The following is a 16,002-nucleotide window of genomic DNA, read 5'->3' as shown; positions in this document are numbered from 1 at the left end:
TTAGACACACTCGCGATGTGTGTGCTATGTGCGGCTAAAGACTACCGTCTGCTACACCAGCTGAAAGGTCCGTGTCGTCTTGAACTCTGGCCCCGCTCTCCTAAAAAGCACCCAAAGGTGGCCAGTGTCAACACAGCCCCGCGCTAACCTCATGTTGCTCCACGGAAATCACAAGTCACCTCAAAACCAAGGCTTTGTAACGCTAACAGCAAATTGTGTCGTCCCTCTCCTTCTTCTGCCCTTCCTCCCCCTTTCTTTGCTTTTCAAAGGCGAGCGGAAAGGATCCTCTACCTTCGTCTTGCGGGGTTTAGTGCGTTTTGTGTGTGTCAAGCCGGAGGAAGAGCGTCAGGTCGGGGTCGCCCTCTACGCGGCGGAGAGACAAGGGTCCATGCGGCGGCAGAGGAGAGCAAGCGGGGTAGCGCGCGGCGGCGGTCCGGACTGGCAGACGTACTGTGCAGGTAGGGCAGAACCTTCGACCCGGTGGGACCTCGGCTGGCTTCTGTGCAAAGAAACCAGACAAGAGAACGGAGGGGGAGGCGGACGAGAGACGCTGACAGACGAGCGGGAGGGGAGAGGGAGAGAGATAGCGAGAGAGAGAGAGAGAGCGAGAGCGAAAGAGAGAGAGAGAAATAGAGAGAGCGAAAGAGAGAGAGAGAGAAGCCTCCCGCCGACGGTGCAGAGTGTAGTGAATCGTATTTGCCACTGGGGTCAGAGAGCAGAAGCGAGCACAACCCCCAGCCACGTGCGCGCGCCCTCACCGGCGGGCACACGCGCCGAGTTGCGCTGGGCGGGCGGGAGGCAGGGAGAGCGGAGGAGGGCGCTCCAGCAATTCCCGAGCTCCTGTCGTGCTGCCTTCGCTTGCAGTCGGAAATTATACTTCCCGCGTGAAAAGATCTAGCTTAGCCAGACGCTTGGATGAATGGATGGATGGATGGTGAGGGAAAAGTATGTGAACACTGGAATTTCCTCAATGTCTGCATAAAATGTGATCTGATCGTCATCTAAATTACAAGAATAAACAAAACAGTTTGCTGAAACTCATACCACACAAACAATTACGTCTTCATATTTTTATTGAAAAATACCAAACATTCACAGGTCAGGGAAGAAAAAGTGCACGTCTCGGCTGCGGCTTCTCCAAGAGCTAATCAGAGTCAGCTGTGAGCCAACCTGGAGTCCAATCAATGAAGCAAGTTTGGAGGTGTGTCTTAAAGCTGTTCTGGCCACTAGAAAACACGAACCACGTTAGAATTGTTTCTTGTCGAGAAGCATTGCTGTGTACCATGTCTTGCTCAAAAGAGCTCTCAGAAGCCCTACGATTGAGAATTTTTGACTTGTGTAAAGCTGGAAAAGGTTTCAAAAGTATATTTGAAAGTCTTCATGTTTATCATTCCCTGGTTAGACAAATTGGATATTTATGAAGAAAGTTCAGCACTGTTGCTTCTCTTTCAAGTAGTGGAGGTCATGTAAAGATGACTTCAAGAGCACAGCACAGAATGCGCAAAGAGGTAATTCAAAAAAAATAAAATAGAGTGTCGGGTTGGGCATTGTTTGAATTTGTGCAATTCTGGTCCCGATTCTTTTAGGGGGCTGGGTCAAAAAGATTTGCATGGTTTAAATAAAGGGTGTCAAAATTATGAACATCCATTTTCTTACCAGCCCAAAGCATAGACTTAAATGAACATTTCACTTGACGTTCTTTATAACCAGTGTCCATATCAATCCTATAAACTAAAAGGCAAGGTGTGTGGAACTAACCCAAGTGACTTAATAATAATTAATTGTTTGCACTAAAAGTTAAATATAGCATTGTTAAAATAGTTATTTGCGACTGTTTTACCACGTCAAATGTTTTATATGCGCAAGTGACTTCCTGTTTTAAGCATGTAGCCTTTTGTTTTGAAGGATACGCACTGGAACTCAGCATTTTGGCACAAAAAATAACTTCACACGACACTGGTAAACACAAAAGTAAAATGAGATGCAAGAAAAAGAGTAAAGTATTGAACCGAGTGCTCAGTAATGTCGATTCCTTTAACTACCCACCGATGAGACACAAGATGAGTGTTTGTGATACTTTGAGAATTTTGTCCCAATTGATTGTGACGTAAAGTTGCTAGTTTGACCTTTGGTGAAGTTTTAGCTCAATGTTAAGCTTGTAATGCGACTGTTTATACTTTCTTTAGAGTATGGTAAAGTAATTATATTATATTTTAGTGTCTGTCATCAGCTCTAACGTTGGTTTGAACACTAAACGAAATGCTAAAAACCATCAGTGCGAGAGAGCAACCCACCGTTTAACTTGTTAGCTGCCTCAATGTTGGCATCGACGTATGTTGCACTAGTGTTGTTACGTTCGCGAACGTTTCGTTCAGAAGAACGAATCTTTTTAGTGAACGAACTGAACTGAATCCATCCATCCATTTTCTGAGCTGCTTCTCCTCACTCGGGTCGCGGGCGTGCCGGAGCCTGTCCCAGCTATCATCGGGCAGGAGGCAGGGTACACCCTGAACTGGTTGCCAGCCAATCGCAGGGCACATACAAACAAACAACCATTCACACTTACATTCACACCTACAGGCAATTTAGAGTCTTCAATTACCTACCACGCATGTTTTTGGGATGTGGGAGGAAACCGGAGTACCCGGAGAAAACCCATGCAGGCATGGGGAGAACATGCAAACTCCACACAGGCGGGGCCGGGGATTGAGCATTTTATCACTCACTTCTGAATCTTCGGCAAATGACCAATGAGCAGTCAGCGCTCAGTCGGGGGCGGGACTTCATTAAATCACTGCCATGTGATTTTCGATTCGTCAGCGTTGTCACTCACTTCGGCGAATGACCAATGAGCAGCCAGCGTCAGGCAGCGTCGTGCAGGCGGGGTAGGGACTTAAGCGAACTGAGTGATTCGTTCAGTGAACTGGTGTACTAAGGAACAGAAGAGTGATTCGTTCAGTGAACTTCTTCGTCAGCTGAAAACTGATAGAAATCACTGGCACATGTCAGTATCTCAGTTGACAAATCTACCGTACGTAAAACATTAAACCTGAATGGGGTTCATGGAAGAACACCAAGGAGGAAGCTAATGCTGTCTAAAAAAAAATATTTGCTGCACGTTTGCTAAAAAGCTCTTCAATGTTTCACAGCACTGCTGCAAAATATTATGTGGACAGATTAAACCAAAAATGCTGTGGCATGAGTGGGGATAGAGCTATTCACACCAGACATCCCAGGAATCTTGCTGAATTACATCAGTTTTGTAAAGAGGAATGGTCCAAAATTCATCATGATTGTTGTGCGAGTCTGGTCTGCAACTACATGAAACATTTGGTTGCGTGCAGGGCCCAGGACCAAATGGCCCACAGAGTTTTTTCTGGATTTGATAAATTTTCATTGATGTGGTAACACCCGCCGGTGGCACGGTGGACGACTGGTTAGAGCGTCAGCCTCACATTTCTGAGGAGCGGGGTTCAATCCCCGGCCCCGCCTGTGTGGAGTTTGCATGTTCTCCCCGTGCCTGCGTGGGTTTTCTCCGGGCACTCCGGTTTCCTCCCACATCCCAAAAACACGCATTAATTGGAGACTCTAAATTGCCCGTAGGTGTGACTGTGAGTGCGAATGGTTGTTTGTTTGTATGTGTCCTGCGATTGGCTGGCAACCAGTTCAGGGTGTATCCCGCCTCCTGCCCGATGATAGCTGGGATAGGCTCCAGCACGCCCGCGACCCTAGTGAGGAGAAGCGGTTCAGATAATGGACGGATGGATGGATGGTAACACCCGCCGCGCCGCAACAAGCCGCTAGCAGAATGGCGTTGGCTCCGTAGATGCACACAACTGGGAGAAAGGGAAAGTTAACCTTATATTTTCTTTGCTAGCGTGCGAGCTAGTGAGCTAGCTATCTAACGGCTGGAGCTAAAAAGCTCAGTCAACTGCGACGATGTCATTAAAATGTCAGCGTTTGGAGTTGTGTGTTTGTGTGTGTGTTCCCCACATAACAGACCCACACACACACATATGGGAACGTTAACGGTTTATGAACCACAAGCACAGCGGCACACGTTATCAATATTCAGGCAGTAGTTGACTTCAGTTTTAAGTATCATTGGCAGGTGAAGGTCTCACATCACAATCCAGCAGCTCAAGGGTGGGCCTTATTTTATATTTCCTCCTTTATTTAACCAGGTAAAAGGTATAAGGTACTTCAATATGCATAACACATACAGAAGATTGAAATTACGGTACTCAAGGGCCTGTGGCGCTACAAAGATAATAACATCAATATAAAAAGCTAAATAAAAGTATGTATATACAGTATAAAAAGTATTAATTGAATGTGCAAATATTAAAGATCAGGTGACGTGCAACATAGGCAAGGTCAGAGAACCAAGGCAAATAAGACATAAATTAGATTATACACACAAATCAGTAGCCTTTCGGCGAAATTCGCCATTTTGAACTCAAAATAGGCAATTTACGTGAATCGTATAGATCTGATGAGTTTTTCCAGGGGGTGGGGGGGGGTCTGCTGCCGCCGTCGGTCTCGTCATCGGATGTTTCGTACGTGTGTTTGCGTTTGGGACCTGCTTTGGATAAGTCACAGGAGTTGACGAGGCCAGAAAAAACACTTCCACCACTTCTGCTGTTAAGAAATAACGGTACTTTTACTCCATTACAATGATCTAAATGTCGCTCACTACATTTATTTATCAATTATTGCTTATTTATCAACTATTTCGCGCGCGAGACTACGACTTTGACTTCCGCATTGGTCGCTATTTGCTCCAATCCAATTTAAACACTTAGTGACGTTTAAATCTAGTTCACCAATCAAACGACTCAAGAAAGGCACATGACCTCACACGTCTTCTACGTAGGCATAGGTATTAACACTAGATAAGCCAACCTGGCTGATCGTCGTGCCTATGTGGCCACCATGTTGGGAAGCTCGTAATTACCATTGAAGGCAACGGCGCGCTACTCGTGTTTACATTTAGACGACCAAAAACAGCAGCTTTGATGTATTGTAGTATATGTCTGGCACTGTCTGCCCCAACGTAGATATTTTAGCCCACTTGAGAAAAGACCTTGCAGTAAATTGCAGATGTTGTAGTTTTGGCTGTGCATACACACACGCATACACACCTACACAAACACACAGTAATATCAGAATTTGCACATTCACGTTTTATTTTGTTATTTTAATTTTATTGATGTTCATGTGGTGGTTAAAAAAATCAGAAGATACTATTTACTCAGTGCTTGAATAATTCTTTCACTGTGTACGTTTTACTCTTACTCAAGTAATTTTTTTGGGGGACTACTTTTTACTTTTACTTGAGTCACATTATTGTCAAGTAACAGTACTCTTACTAGAGTACAATATTTGGCTACTCTACCCACCTCTTGAGCAGACATCCTCTATTGCTACTCTTACGTTTAAGCAGCATTTTTGCTCATCAGATCAGCCAGTGTCGCATTTGTTGTACTGGTCTTTTGTATTTTCACATTGAGGTGCCCTGGTTGTGGTCCCAGCGGAACCGTAACATCGGCGACAAGAGCTGATCCGCTAGTAGATCTTGTATTAATTAGGAAACAAGCCTACAATTATCTAATTAGTTTACAGATGTTAATGTTAAATGTATTAAGCGACGGAGCGATGTTATGGGTTATGTCATAACACAGAATGAACTAACTTCAAATTCAGAAATGGCCAATAAAAACAGAAAAATACTGTACTTAATATTCAGATTCCTGACACCGTGATGAATAAAACTGTCTTTGAGTCGGCTAGTCCTGGCCCGCAGACTCCGCAGTCTCCTCCCTGATGGCAGCAGACTGAAGAGGCTGTGTGATTGATGGGTGCCATCCCCCACTATGCGGAGGTCTTTGCGGGTGCTGTAAATGTCCTGCAGCTAGGGAAGAGAGGTTCCGATGATCTTCTCAGCTGCCCTCATGATGTGATGGAGAATCTTGCGGCAGGATGTGGTGCTGGCGCCGTGCCACACAGTGATGCAGTTGGTCAGGATGCTCTATATTGTCGCTCTGTAGAACAAGCACATTTTTCAAGAGGCAGCAGAAATTATACAGTCAGTAGAAATTATACAGTAATAACACGACAATATTCATACAATAAATAAAAATAAAGACTAAGAAAATAACCGTGATATTAAAAATGTCTGCTTTTAAAAAAGTGACAAAGCCCAAATGCCTTTGAGTAGATTGATTTATTTTTAGATTTTTGTTTATTTATTTTTATTCATTCAAATTTGGCAGGCTTTAAGACGTTTTGGGGTCTCTTTAGTTGGTTAATGACTCTACCTATGTGCCAAATGCGAACTGAGCCTGAGTCTGATTTACATTACAATGCCAATGTTCAATGTTCTTTCGAACTGAAAGTTAATTGTTCTTAAAAAGGATGTACTTGAATTATTATGCGCTATAATGTCATTATATCAGTGGCATAAAAAACCTCATCAATGACCCTATCGTTTATCGTGATACTGTTTGGGAAAATATATCGTCCTATAAATTTGCTATTTTGGGAGGCTGAAACATAACATATTGAGAGAGAGCAAGCTCAATGGATAACACAAAAATACTGTACAAATGTACAAATAAAAATCTGCAATTGAGCGGGACCGCGCAGCAACAACCGTCATATAGCGGAGGATTACTATATCTGTACTCAGTGATGATAAGTTGCAGGGACTCATTGTTCCAGAGCTGGGAATCATTGTTTCCAGGACGTGCATCCTTGGACTCACATAGTCCATCCATCCATCCATTTTCTGAGCCGCTTCTCCTCACTAGGGTCGCGGGCGTGCTGGAGCCTATCCCAGCTGTCATTGGGCAGGAGGCGGGGTACACCCTGAACTGGTTGCCAGCCAATCGCAGGGCACATAGAAACTAACAACCATTCGCACTCACAGTCATGCCTACGGGCAATTTAGAGTCTCCAATTAATGCATGTTTTTGGGATGTGGGAGGAAACCGGAGTGCCCGGAGAAAACCCACGCAGGCACGGGGAGAACATGCAAACTCCACACAGGCGGGGACGGGGATTGAACCCCGCACCTCAGAACTGTGAGGCTGACGCTCTAACCAGTCGTCCACCGTGCCGCCGACTCACATAGTCTCAAGTATAAAATGATATATGCATGACACAACACAATTTCTCTAGTTCCAATTGAAACAAAGGAGTACTGTTTGATCACCTGAATCGTTTCACAGCTAGAAATAAAACGTCTGCTAATGCCTACCTAACAACATAAATGTGACCTATGATAAATGCTGCAAAAATTAGTACTTGTAATGATAATAGTGTGTTAGGATTGAGTGGTTGAAGTTACAAAATGTGCCACATATCCTTGTTTAAACCGGTAACTTAATACTTACAACAGGGGTGTCACTCGGTTTTATGGATAGGAGGGGATTAGCCCTCAGGAGATGCACAGGATTTGAATAAATGTAGCGCATGGGCTCAAAACTTCACAGACAGCTAACGAAGACTCAGAAATTGATTTTTAACATTTGTGGAAATATTTTAAAACAATACAATACTGGGTAAAAGTTCAAAGTCACTGTTAGATTTGTAGTTATTTCAGTCCGTTTTTTAAAAATCAGTACACAAATACAGGAAGTATGTTTATGGCATTAACCACAAAAAAAGATAAATAATATGCTCACATTGTTACACTGTATGTAAAACGTTATGCAAAAAAGGTCACTGCGTTGTCAAAAAGTCAGTCAACCCCATAATTGTCATCCATCCATCCATCCATTCTCTGAATTGCTTATCCTCACTAGGGTGGCGGGTCCGTCATTTGCAATTGACAACAAATTACAGAAGATAATTTTACTTCGAGGAGTTAACAATGTAATAAAAATCTAATTAACAGCTGCTATCACCAGCAACTTGTTGGATGGAAGCATCAATGTTTGCTGACTATTTTTAAGGGTGGCAAATCTGTCTATCAATCTGTTGTGCTCAGATGCTTTTTTTGAATGATATTAGTGAAAGACTGTGAATTCTTCTCCTTCAAAATATGTTGAAACAGTTACCAACAGATCAATATAGAGGCTAATAACCTGCCTTTGGCTCCCAAGTACTTTTGAAGTCGCAGATATTTTATTTTGGGTGTATACGTGACTAAAATGTTTGGAGAACAATATTACCAAATTACTGGTCCAGGAGTCCACAAAATCTGGCCCGCCACATCACAGTTGAACATTCTGATTTCAAAACTAGTTATCCATCAATTTGTTGTGTCTGTGTAATAATATTAGGAGGTGATGACACATTTATATGGTTTAATGGCGCTCTGTGAGAAACCGTAACTGCAATGTGGCCCGCAATAAAAATGAATTTGACACCCCTGTATTAGATGAAGAGAAGCCCATTTTATGCTTAGTGTATTGAGTAAAGTGTCTTCTATGGAGCACTTTATATTGTATAAGCTGTAAATTAGTATTTTTTGTCATCCTAAACATATCATTCAATATCTATATCCCCTAATTGCGGTCAGCAGAAATAGAAAGGTCTTCTTCCCATTTAGTGATTGGTAAGATTCATTTATAAACTTTTGAGACATTTTTTTTCATTTGTGGGAGAAGCTTCACTATTTGCGTAACAAACTCCGACGATTCAAGGTTACCCGGAAGTGTTGGTATTCTCTTTTTTTATTGTTGCTTTTAATTTATTGTATTGAAGGAAGTTTTCGCCTGTTATTTGACATTTTTGAAACTGTTCTCTCATAATTGGTAATCGTATGATATGGAACTGGACCCAAAAGCAGGTGGAGGCGGAGGAAGTAGATGAGAATGGTTTATTAGGAAGTAGCTCAGGGGGTAGGATATCCGAGGAGTTATGGTGGTCCGTTGAAACAGGGAAGGTGCAGGTGGGCAGGTGGAAGAACTTGATAGCGTGGCTGAAGGGGGCAGCGAAGCGGGAGACACTGAAGGAGCACTGGGGACGGAGGAGGACACAAGAGAATTAGTACAATTGCGGGTAGCTAAATAATCAATAGAACACACAAGAAGGAATCATGAGTGGCTTGTGTACCACGAACGAGCGTAAATACTCTGGCGCTGGAGTCCTGGATCTGGCAGACTTATATCCAGGCAGTGATGAGTGCTGATTGAGAACAGGTGCTCGGGCGAGGAGGTGATGATTGCTGGGGAGAGAGAGCGAGGCAAAGGCGAGGCACAAAGTGCCACCCAAGTTCCAAAAAAGGAACTGCAGGGCACAGACCATGACAGTACCCCCACTCAATGGACGCCTCCTGGCGTCCTCCCAGGCTTCTCAGGGGGCGCCGCAAAAATGTCCGTAATCAAAGACTCTTCTAAAATAAGCTTGCGAGAGTTCCAGAAGCGTTCCTCCGGACCTTACCATTCCCAGTCTACAAGGAACTGGAAACCCCTGCCCCTGGTCCTCACATCCAGGATCTGTGACACCGTGAAGGCAGGATGGTCATCGATGACACGGGGGGGGATGGCCCGCGGGCTAAAGGTGCTGATGGAGACAGGCTTGAGCAGAGACTCATGAAATGTTGGTTGGATTTTGAGAGCTTGAGGGAGCTTCAACTGAACCGATGTGGGATTGAGAATTTTAGTGATCGGGAAGGGACCAATAAAGCTTAGCGTGAGCTTATGTGATTCGGTCTGTAGAGGATGGTCACGGGAGGAGAGCCAAATCGACTGACCCACTTGTAAACAGGCGTAGGGGAGGGATGCAGATCTGCCAACCGCTTGTTTCTTTCGGCTGACCGAACCAGGGCAGCCCTGAAGTCCTTCCAAATGGATTGTACACGTCATAGGTGCTCCCTCACTGAAGGAACCGCCACAGTGTGCGCCTGTTCCTTAAACGGGTGGTTGGAAACCTTAACAAACCATAAAGGAAGACATACCTGGTGAGGAAGTTGTGGGCATATTCCACCCACGGGATAAAGCTGCTCCAGGAGTCGGGGCTGCGAGCAGCCATGCAGCGCAGGGCAGACTCCAGACTTTGATTCGCCCGCTCCGTCTGGCAGTTATATTGTGGATGGTATCCAGAGGACAGATTGGCTGCTGCACACACCGCCTTACAGAACTCCTTCCATACCTGGGAGGAAAACTGAGGACCCCGGTCCAAGACGATATCAATGGGGATGCCGTGGAGCTTAAATAGGTGAAGGACTAGGAGGTTTGTGGTTTCAAAAGCAGAGGGTAACTTGGGGAGGGATATGTAATGGACACACTTGGGAAAACGATCAATGATGGTGTTACCTTCAGAGGGGGGTAGGTCGGTAACGAAGTCCATGGCGATGTGGGACCAAGGGCGGATCGGGATGGGTCAGAGGTGCAGGCAGACCAGCTGGGGGCAGATGTGAAGTTTTTCCTCGGGCACAGACGGAGCAGGGTCGGATGAACCCCCGGGTGTCTTTAACCAGGGTGGGCCACCAGAAGTGTTGTTGGATGAACTGGATGGTGTGGGTGATTCCGGGATGACTGGTAAATTTGGAATTGTGGGCCCACTGGAGAAAGTCAGAGCGTGCCGAATTAGGTACGAAAAGCCGGGCAGGAGGTCCGGTCTTTCGATCTGGTTGGGTTCTCTGACCCTTTTTTACCACCTGTTCAATCTCCCAAGTGGCTTCCCCAATGAAGCAGGAGGAAGGAAGGATCAGTTCCGGTTCTACTGTGCTGTAGGGGGGTGAATAAATGCAAAAGAGGGCGTCAGGGCTTGCCGTTGCGGGAACCAAGGCGGAAGGAGAGGCTAAAGTTGAAACGGCTGAGAAATAGGGCCCAGCGAGCTTGTCGGGGGTTCAAACGTTTGGTGGAACGGAAATAGGTGAGATTTTTCTGATTGGTCCATATAACAAAAGGAGAAACTGTCCCCTCAAGCCAATGCCTCCATTCCAAGGCCCCGACGATGGCCAGCAGCTCACGATTCCCCACGTCGTAATTCCGTTAGGATGGGAAAGGCGACGGGAAAAGAAGGCACAAGGAATCACGGTGATGTCGTTGAGTCCACGGAAGTCGATGCAGGGGCAGAGAATTTTATCTTTCTTTTCAATAAAAAAAGAAGCCAGCCCCCAGGGGGGAAGAAGACAGCCGGATGAGTCCAGAAGCAAGGGAGTCACGGATATAGTCTTCCATAGCCTTCTTCTCAGGGTGGGAAAGTTTGAAGAGGCCACTGGAGGGGAGAGGGGCCACCGGCAGGAGGTCAATAGCGCAGTCATAGGGGCGGTGAGGGGGTAGTGAGATGGCAAGATCTTTACTGAACACTGGAGACAACAGCCCCTCTAGTTATTCCGCAGCATCCTGAACTCCCGGCCGCCTTCTCATCACCCCCCACTGCATTGGAGGAGCCCATGCAACTCGGCAAGACCAGACTAGACCCACAGGTTGTCTTTTTTCAGCCAGGGGATACAGAGGACTAATGGGGTCTCAGGGGAAGGAATGACAAAAAGTGACGGCAGTGACTTTCTTAGGGACCTGAAGGGTTTCGAGGGATAGCCGGAGTTGACACTCCAAGCCCTCGTGAATAAAATTATTGTCGGCGCCAGAGTTGCTGAGGGAAGAAACCGGAGTTTTGCAATCAGAGCCAAGGATAAACGAGGAAACGGTCATGCGGGCGGGAGAGCTGGGAGTACTGTTGGTCTGGTTCACCACGGCGAGTCCTGTATTTTGGTTTTAAGGAGCATGTGGTGATGAAATGGCCTGGTTGTCCAAAATAGATGCATAACCGTTGATTGAAACAGCGCTAGCTTTCCTGAGGGTCTAGTCTGGTCTTGCCGAGTTGCATGGGCTCCTCCAATGCAGTGAGGGGTGATGAGAAGGCGACCGGGAGTTCAGGATGCTGCGGGATAACTAGAGGGGCTGTGCCCGCAGAAGGTGCTAAACTGCATGCTCTAACCCCTTTCTCCATTGCTCTTTCCCGATTGTCCAGTTTGATTGCTAACGAAATTAATTCCTCGAGTGAGGTGGCCTCGTCCCTGGCTACGAGCTCGTCTTTTAGCGACTCCGAAAGTGTCATGAGCTTGCCCTGCAATACCTCTTTTGGAGCTCGGGTGGCACCTCGCGCCTCTCTCTCTCCCTCTCTCTCTTTCTCCCTTCCCGTCTCTCTTGTTGCAGTAATCAGCACCTCCTCGGCCACGCACCTGTCACCAATCAGCCTTCATTACCACCTGCATTAAAGCCTGTCAGATCCTGGAAATCCTCGCCAGAGTATTAGCGTTTATCCTGCGGTACAACGGCTCTCCACTTGCACTTCAGATACGCCAATCTCAGAATTAGCTAAATTAGCTCCCAGTATGCTCTCCCCAATCTGGCATAATCCAGATGTCGAAATTAATAATATACCCTGTAGCGCGGACATGCTCCCGCAATTGAAAGTGCCACAGGGACTCCCAACCACTTGATAACCCCATTCCTCCACGCTGCCCTGCTGTGAGACGGCCACTAGGAGAATGCCTGGTGTAGGTCAAGTGGACCTTAACCTAATTAGCAGCTTCCCGTCAAATCTTGATTCATGGCTTCAAAAGACTCCTTCCCCAAGCAAAAGGTTGAGGGACGCTCCCTCCAAGAACTGCAAGGAACTGCAAGCTCCAACCCGTCAACTCTCCTTTGTTAACGGAAGATTAAAATGTCCGTTTTGATATCTAACAAACTCTGTAGAAATATTCCAAATGTATGCCTTGGTGTCTGTGTCACTATTGTCAGATCTACAGGTCCTCTGCAAGATTTTTGAGAACTGTTCCTCCTGATTTTAAATCAAACAGTACGAAATGTTGGTTGTAACAATAACCAACCGATCTGCCACGACCAAAGTTTAAACAATGATTCTATGCGTGAGAATACAAAGATGGGAGTGTTTTAAATTAATATATGATTTTAAACCCATTTGATCAAATTTGTAGACAAGATTCAGGCTGATGGGTGTTGTCTTCTCCCAGTCGGCAATCCCTCTGTGGGATTTAACGGCGTTTTCGATCGAAGAAGCCGGCCATGCAGCTTCGATCGCTTTTCCTAGCCACAGTCGGTCGGCGGAGCCTCAGCGAGCAACTACCGGCATCCCGTACCGGTCCCGCACGCCTCTGACAAGATTCAGGCTGATGGGTGTGGTCTTCCCCCAGTCGGCAATCCCTCTTGCCCACGCTCCGCCTCTGGGGTATTTAATAGCATTTTCGATTGAAGAAGCCGGCCATGTAGCTTCGATCGCTTTTCCTAGCCACGATCGGTCGGCGGAGCCTCAGCAAGCAACTACCGGCATCCCGTACCGGTCCCGCACGCCTCTTAGGGCCATAGCTCGGCCCGCCACCAGTTCAACCAGCAGGAAAGTTATGAGCGCATCCAAACGGGACAACAACTTTCCTTTCCCATTTGTTTTTGTTTTTATTTTTGTGCATCTTTTCTTCCTTCAGCCAAACCTGCTTCGTTTCTGCCTCAGGTCCGGAGGAAGACCACTCCCCAAGGATCAGCTGATCTGTGTTCGTGAGTCGACACTGCAATCCTTACTGTTATGTACAACATCAGTGCCTAATTATTTTGGGGAAATTACTAGCTTCACACGAAACCCCAACTTTGCTTTCTCTCGCTCTGATTCTATGCAGTAAACACTCACGTTTCCAACTTTAGTCTAACACACGATGTTCTATTCCCCTTTTCGTACGCCGATTTTCCTCCTTTTTAACGTTATTAGTGTTGTTTTCTTTGTTTTGTTAGACCACTTTTGTGTGTTACCTTTTAGATTCCTTTAGATGTCATTAAATATACCATAAAATTCCACTCTTGGTTGTATTTTGTGTGTGTGTTCTGAGTTTAAGTGAACCTCTGTCATCTAGAATTCAAAATTTCATAAAGTGTAGCAACCTTCAGATTACGAGACTGATAAAAGGTTTCTCGTCATTATCCCTAAATTTTATACTTATAAGAAGTGACGTGGTTTGATTTTAACAATTCAATTTAAAATTACGGTGAACCGGAAGTAACGCAAGCATCGCTTCCGGCTTATTCTTTTCTGCTAAATTAATTAACTTTTTATTTGATCAATATACGCTACATCCCCTTCATTTTAGCACGTGGGAACAACATGGAATTGACCACCTACAACAACTATTTAACGATAATGTTTTAGGACACGTGATGAATCAATTCCACGAATTCCAAATAACAGGCGGAAACTTTCTTCAATGCAATAAATTAAAAGCAGCTATAAAAAAAAAAGAATACCAACACTCCAGAGTACCTTCGAACTGCCGGAGTTTGTCAAGCAAATAGTGACGCTTCTGCCGCAAAGTAAAAGAAATCTCTCAAAAGTTTATAAGCTAATTTCATGTACTAAATCCATGCACTTACCAATAACTAAATGGGAAGACCGTAACTACTGGATACAGATATGTAACAACACGTTTAGAATGACAAAAAACACAAATTTACAGTTTATACAATATAAAGTGCTCCATAGAACACACATAACTCTAAATGGGAATGCATACCAGTTCAATGCTTTTGGTCTTCGGTTACACAGAAACTCTCTTATATTTTGAATTTCTGGATTCCACTTTTCCCAAGATTGCGCATACTTTGCGACTTAAGCATAATCGACTTCCCTAATAAATATTCACAATCATTACTCATCGCGCTAGCTACCGCTAAGAAAACAATTCTATTAAACTGGAAAAACAAACAAGCTATTAACATCATTCATTCAGCTTCCGTTCCGCTTATCCTCACTAGGGTTGCGTGCCTGCTGGAGCCTATCCCAGCTATCTAGGCGAGAGGCGGAGTACACCCTGAACTGGTCGCCAGCCAATCGCAGGGCACATATAAACAACCCCGACCTGCAGGAGCCATGGCTCTTAATCACTCACCGAGAACACACTCATACCATTCACTGTATATATTTTTCTCACTAGGTACATCTGGGCGCACATACATATCCAGGGGTTCCTGGGGGACTGGTATGGGGTCGGGAGGGTGCAGGACACACACTCATCCCCATGTGTCTTTTCATGTACCACATACACCCATCTCTGGGGGACGGTGGGTCTTGGGTGGGGGGGGGGGGGGGGGGGGGGGGGGGGGGGGGGTTTGGCTGTTAGGCAGCAGTGCTTGTTTACAATTAGTGCTTTGTGTTTTGTCTTCATCTCTCACTCGCCTCTAGAAACTTTGTTCTGTTTGACTGATCGACTCTGATTCTCAATAAATACCAATTATAATACTAAGAAACCACAGCGGCATCTTAAAAACTCCACTGTGACACGTTAAAAGGGAAACAGATCCTCCATTCTGCTTGACATAACAGCCGAACAGGACAAAAAACAAAACAAAACAAAACAAAAAAACCTTAAGTTCGGCCGAAAAGGAGTCGAATGAAGCAAGTACCGGGGAGGAATTATGTCAGACCGCGGTTGCCCATTTAGCAGCTCTTCCGCGAATGAGGTTGGTGATGAATGCGACTTCAGATTTATCAGTAGGATAACTCAACGGTTGCAGATTGAATACAAGGGAACAATTTAGGAGGAATTGGCCACATGTACCTAAGTCCCCAGAGTAGGGTTCGGGAGGAGGAACGTGAGGCTCTTTGTACGGTTGGAGGGGTTGGACGGAGGCTGCGGGCTCGAAAGGAATACTCACGGGATGGTTTCCGGAATGCATCTGGGAGGATATGAGAGATACTTGTTGTGAGATGATGTTTAAGGAGTCCATAATCTCGCAGAGAGCCTTGTCCTGTCTGCCAATGTCGGCGCCTTGGTGGGCGAGCGCATCCCTCAACGCTTCCGGGGTTACGAGGTCCATGCTGGCCAGAGTATTCTGTCACGACTGGTAATAGTATGATATGGGACTGTACCCAAAAGCAGGCAGAGGCAGAGGAAGTAGATGATAATTGTTTATTAGGTAGTAGTTCATGGGGTAGGATATCCAAGGAGTGATGGTGGTCTGTTGGAACAGGGAAGGTGCAGGAAGCGGGAGCGTGGGCAGGTGGAAGAGCTTGACGCCGTGGCTGGAGCGGGCAGCGAAG

At 45.6% G+C, this 16,002-nt stretch overlaps 1 protein-coding gene and 1 long non-coding RNA gene across 4 annotated transcripts in view; one reads left to right on the top strand and one right to left on the bottom strand.

Moving 5' to 3' along the window:
* The window catches only part of mpped2a (metallophosphoesterase domain containing 2a), a 76,418-nt gene extending 75,615 nt beyond the window's left edge, over positions 1-803 (bottom strand). The window contains exon 1 of one of the 3 annotated variants that reach the window (XM_061764401.1): positions 292-803. The gene's annotated coding sequence lies outside the window, so the exon portion shown is untranslated. The remainder of the gene's footprint in view (positions 1-291) is intronic. The other 2 variants (XM_061764383.1, XM_061764392.1) reach the window with 2 other exon arrangements.
* Positions 326-14,150, top strand: LOC133472898 (uncharacterized). The gene is made up of 3 exons (XR_009786911.1): positions 326-458; positions 1,099-1,201; positions 13,403-14,150. It is a non-coding gene; the product is annotated as an uncharacterized LOC133472898 (long non-coding RNA).
* Positions 14,151-16,002: the final 1,852 nt, after the last annotated feature.

Source organism: Phyllopteryx taeniolatus, chromosome 2 (assembly GCF_024500385.1).
Source record: "Phyllopteryx taeniolatus isolate TA_2022b chromosome 2, UOR_Ptae_1.2, whole genome shotgun sequence".
NCBI lineage: Eukaryota > Metazoa > Chordata > Actinopteri > Syngnathiformes > Syngnathidae > Phyllopteryx > Phyllopteryx taeniolatus.
The sequence above is the reverse complement of the archived record's forward strand: the minus strand, read 5'-3'. Positions and strand labels throughout refer to the sequence as shown.